Source organism: Benincasa hispida, chromosome 10 (genome assembly GCF_027475165.1).
Source record: "Benincasa hispida cultivar pf3 chromosome 10, pf3_genome.v1.1, whole genome shotgun sequence".
Lineage (NCBI taxonomy): Eukaryota > Viridiplantae > Streptophyta > Magnoliopsida > Cucurbitales > Cucurbitaceae > Benincasa > Benincasa hispida.
Window position 1 is genome coordinate 49,443,000 of NC_143487.1, and position 5,818 is coordinate 49,448,817.

General features: G+C 29.2%; 1 long non-coding RNA gene across 1 annotated transcript; it reads left to right on the forward strand.

The window, feature by feature from the left end:
* The first annotated feature begins 3,909 nt into the window (after positions 1–3,909).
* LOC120088565 (uncharacterized) lies at positions 3,910–4,885 on the forward strand. Its single transcript, XR_005484962.2, has 2 exons — positions 3,910–4,082; positions 4,305–4,885. It is a non-coding gene; the product is annotated as an uncharacterized LOC120088565 (long non-coding RNA).
* The last annotated feature ends 933 nt before the right edge of the window (positions 4,886–5,818 follow it).

A 5,818-nucleotide genomic window follows, 5' to 3' on the forward strand; every position in this document is an offset into this window, starting at 1 on the left:
GAATTGGAACGCTAAAGAAGAATTAGAAGTCAAATATGTATATTTTCTCACTAAGAGATGAAATAGATTATGATCTCTATCCAATTTGATTTTTTTATGTAATTGTAATGGATTTAATAGATTTAGATATGGAAAAAATAGAAAAGAGAGATATAGAGGGAGGGCGAAATTTAGAAATTACATTAAAAATAATAATTAGTCTTTTTTCTAAATTAAATACAAAAAAAAAAAAAAAAAAAAGATTTTGCGAGAGTTTTCTTAAATGAAATATTTTAAATAGTCACATAAATGTCAAAATTATAAGTACGAGATTTGTGGAGAAGAAAATTGAATTGTTTGAGGTTCTACTTTTAAATTTTGTAGATGAAGTATATATTTTCCATTTTAAATATAGCATAATATCAAAATTGGTTAAAATATCTTTAACCACAAAATTTCATTTCGTTTTTCTTTTTTCTTTTTTCTTTTTTCTTTTTTCTTTTTTTTCTTTTTTTCTTTTTTATTATTTTATATTTTTTTTATAATTTTAACATATAAAATTCAACCAATATTTGAAACACACACAAAAAATTATGTGTAGATAATGAAACACATCTACTAAAAATTTATTGGTGAAAAAAAATATAGAATGATTTTAGAAGTTTGTAGAGCTTGGAAATTAACACAATTGGAGCAACTCAAGAAATAGATAATAAAAAAGATTAGTATTTTAATAAATATCATTATACCCGAATACTTTAAATATTATTTTATATCCTAAATCTACATAAAAATTAATATTTGTAACCAATCATATTAGAAAACAAATACATTTTAACAACTCCATAAAAAATTAAAAAAAAATGATAGATATAGTACCTCTTTAACCATAATGAGTTTTTGAATTTTCAATGTTTCTTTTCTAAAGAAATAAATGTCCCGAAATTTGATAATTTATGTGTATTTATCAGCTTTTTTTAAAAAAATTTTATATGTAAATCATAAAAAGTAGCATCAACTCAAATGGTTGTGTCCCATTGGCATCAAAAGACACGTAGGAAAACGGGCTATTTAATTATTGAAATGAAATTTATTTTGACATATGCCTTTTTTTATCTGGTTTGGTGAGTAATAAGAAAAATGTATTTTTTTTTCTTTTTATTGGTTAGATTTTTTTTATATGAAAACAAAAGTGTAACGATAATGATAGACATGAGGAAGGAAAAAAACTTTTTGCTTAATCAAGGAGGGACCATCATTCTAGTCAAGTTTGTAATTTGTATCAATCTTTTTACTTCTTTAGTTTTTTTTTCCATTGTTAATTTCTTTGGTTTCTTTGGTTGGATTTTTTTAATTAAAAATATGTTGTTTTAAAACTAATTATATTTTTATTTAATTAGCAATAGTCAATCTTAAAAATAATATAATTATTTATAAATCAAGATATGTGTAAAAACAAACTTAATTATTTAAAATAATAAAGCATCAAAACTATTTAAATGACACCATTATGCAAATAATTCAAAATGGAATAGTTTCAATTTTTTAAATTTAATTTGCACATTCTTTTATACAATGTATTTTATATTGAGTTTATCTAATTTGTATTTTGTAAAAAATAATAATAATAAAATAATTCTACATAGTTCAACTTTATAAGCTCACATGTACCTATTTTAAATATTACAAACGACGCGCAATGCAAGTATTCTGAAACTATTATATTCAAAGTGCATCAATCACTATCTTAACTAAACTAACCAAAATAGACTTTTACCTATATAATAACCAAAATGTAGCAATAAGCTAATAAATATAATATATCAAATGTATCGGTAAGCTTATATATCTAATATCAAAGTGTAAATGTATATCGGTCACATAATCGATATACCTAAAAGAGAGTATATCAATAAAAATGTTTCATTTTATAAGCATGATATTTCAAATGTATGAGCAGTATATTAGATATAAACGCATGAGTGTATCAAACATCAATCAGTAAATACTTGAAGTACGGCATGAGGATATATCAAACAACAATCAATATTCGAAGTGTATGAACAATATATCATATATCAATCAACTTTTTAAGTCTAATAATAGTATATCAATACATATCAAATAATTTTCAAGAACCTTAATATGATATTATTGATATATTATATATCAATCAACTTTCAAGAATATCAATAGTATATGAGTAGTATATCACATATCAATCAACTTTTAAGTGTATGAATAATATATCGACAATATATCAATTGATAGCAAACAAATTTAAAGAATGTCAATAGTATATCATCGGTATATCACATACTAATCAACTTTCAAGAATATCAAGAATATATCAGTAATATATTAGATATCAAACAACTTTCATGTCCATCAATAGTATATCAATACATATCAAACAACTTTCAATAATATCAATAATTCGGTTGTATACTGCATATCAATCAACTTTGTATATTCAACATATCAGCAGTATATCAGATATCCATTAACTTTTAAGTCTACTACCGCCATAGTGCCATGTTAATTTATTTATTATAATAATTTTATTTATTTTTAATTTCTTGTATTCCCCATATTTGACCCATTCTCTCATTTTTATTTTTCAAAATCTTCAACAAGTGATGGGGAAACTGAGAGAAAAATCCACATTCGCCCTCTGCATCCGTCGCTCCATGCTGCCCATTCTCTCCTCTTTGTGTGGTAGTTTGAAAAGATGGAAAAAATTATACAAGGGTAGTTCTAACTTTTCAATTATAATTTTGGTTTGGGCTGGCCGATTGTAACATTTTTGCAAAGGTTGAACTTTTGGGTTATAGGCCTAAATTTTATAACCTATTTTATCAATCTTGCAATTGCCCCAAAATTTTTTAGTATTACAAGTTGAAGTAGAACAAACTACTTTCATTACAAATTTGACATGTGATTAAGTGACATTATTTTAATTTATGGTCTTAAATATTTCTTTATAGCAAACAATGGAGGGAGGAAGTTTGGAAAATTTTCCACCAGATATTTTCCTCTAGCCTGAATTTGTGTGATTATTATTATTATTCTTATTTTGTATTCTTTGATGAATGACGAAAGTGCCTATGCTCGTTATTAAATGGAATTGTACCTTTCTCCCTCTTCTATTCTCATGTCATTACTATAATATATATTTGATCCAATAATAACTTAAGTTCCTAAATTTTAAAGTTTGCGTCTATTTGGTCCTTAAATGTTATAACTCATTAAATTTTATAAATTATAAATTTAGTCATGAATTTTTAAACGCTTTTAAATTCATTAATTTATTAGACACATAACTGAAAGTTTGAGACTATTTTTAGAGAATTTAGATGATAGAAAATTTTGACGTCACTATTCCCTTCATTATTGAATCATATAAAAAATTAATATATGATAAAAGGAAAGGATGAATATAGCCATTTTGCATTTAAGAAGGGTATAGTAGTACAAAATATTAGATGAAACTCAATTAACACAAACTTTTTTTTTCCTAAAAGACAAAACAATCCAAAGGTGACAAAGCTTTGACAAGCTACAACATAACAAAGGGACATAATCAGAGTAAATCAATCAAGATAATGAGTATGAAAAATGGAAGATTCCAGATCCTCTAGAGCCTTATTCTCAACAAAATATATCAATACATCTTGACTACGGTGAAAATGAGACAATTCCGAGTCCACATCACCAAATTTTAGCCTCTCAATAAAGAAATAATCTTTAGAAATATTGATCGCATCTCATTCAACAAATTAATATCCTCCAAACAGTCAGATTCAACCAAAAGATTAAAGATATGAAGGGAGGAAGTACTCTCAAGCCCATGACAAATGTCTCGCTTCAAGAATCTTTACCTCCTTGCATCGAGGTATAAATTTCAATCCAATAAGACGTACACGAACTAGATAGTCTCAAAGCACCCAATCCAGATAGCTCAGCTTAGAGACAGAGTTGCAAATAACATCCATATTTAACTTATAGAAGGATACCTTGGGAGGATGCCACCCAGTTGGAGGCTTAATACATAGACGGAGGATCTCCACAGAGCCTTTTACCACTAGATGCCTCTCTCTCAGGTCGAATCTCAAGAATATATATGCTAATTGAATCATTGATGGACTCAACTTCTATCGATTGCATCTAGAACACCAACTTATTCTTTCCCTCCAAAATCTATAGTAGAAAATAATGAAGTGGGCTTTTATTAGGGAAATTGGTAGAATTAAAGGCCCAAGGACAATCTTGTAATTATGGATTTGTGAATTTTTTTGTAATTAATTGGATCTTCTCCGATTTAGGGCACCCATCGTGTAGGGATTGGGAGTGCAGCGGCATTACACAACACCATGCCTAGAGAGAGAGTGAACTTCAGTAGACCTAGAAGATGTGGTCGACATTGGGCTTCGATCAGACGGCATCGACGCTAGTGGCTCTCAGCAGTAGGTGGAGTCGTCTGGTCCGGTTTAGGCGTTTTGGTGGTTTCGGTCTTCGATTGTAGAGGGTTGTGGGTTGCTTCAACGTGTGGGTTTCCAATTCTGTGACAGTATCGTTCAGCGACTTGGGTTCTTCGGTTCAGGTGATTTTCAGCGTGGTTTTTTCCAATTTGTGACGGGTTTCATCCATGGTTTTTACGGCCACGGTTTAGGGGTCAATTTCGGACGGATTGGGCTTCGTTCTACAGGTCGTTTATCACATGTTTCTCTAGGTATCAGTGGGTGTTTTGCTCAACAATTAGTCCCAGTCAAGAGGCTGGTTAATCGTGATCGCCATCATAGTTACAGATTGTTGATATTTATTATTTTTCTGTAACTCAGTTATTTCTGGTCGATGTAGACTAAATTGATCGAACGAATATATATTATTGTGTCTCTGTTCTATTCTTTATTGTTTTGATTTATCTGCTGGATGTGTGCATTCTCTTTGAGCATTCTGAGTTCCTTTTAATTTTACAAGTGGTATTAGAGCTCCACTTGATTCAAAAGGTGTGTATGGTAGTGTGTTCTTTGGGCATTCTGAGTTCGATTTAATTTTACAGATGGTATTAGAGCTCCACTTGATCCAAAAGGTGTGTATGGTAGTGTGTTCTTTGGACATTCTGAGTTCGATTTAATTTTATAAGTGGTATTAGAGCTCCACTTGATCCAAAGGGTGTGTATGGTAGTGTGATGTTAAATTCTTTATTCAGGTTATTTTTTGTTGAGGTAAATTTGACGTATGGTTTCTTTGTCTACACGAATTTAATGGGAAGGATGATTTCGGGTTATGGAGGAAAAAAATTATGGTTCTTTTAGTTCAATAAAAAGTAGCTAAAATCTTAGGCGAAAAAGACTTTATGCCAACGATTACAGAAATTGAGAAAAAGGATACTATGAAATAGCTTACAATAATACTCTATCTGTGCTTAGGCTAGTAGATGAGCCTACCACTACCGGTGGTGTTATGGAAAAAGTTAGAAAGTCTTGACTAATTCTTTGCCAAATAAGCCAAATAAATTATATCTAAAAGAGAAATTTTTTTAACATAAGATGGACTAAGTAAAGACTTAGAAAAGAACTTGGATGAATTTTAAAAGATTAGTTGTTGATCTCAATAAAATCGGTGAGAAGATGTCGGATGAAAATGTAGTAAATTTTTCACTAGCTCCCTCCAAGAAGGAATTTTTTTTAACATCAATAAAAAACTCTGACTCAACTTACTCTTGAGAACAAGAAGAACAAAAAAAAAAAAAAAAAAAAAAAAAATATACGATATACCAGACAGTGGAACAGGGCTCACCTGGGATTCGACGGGTTTAGGCTCAGATTCTCCATAG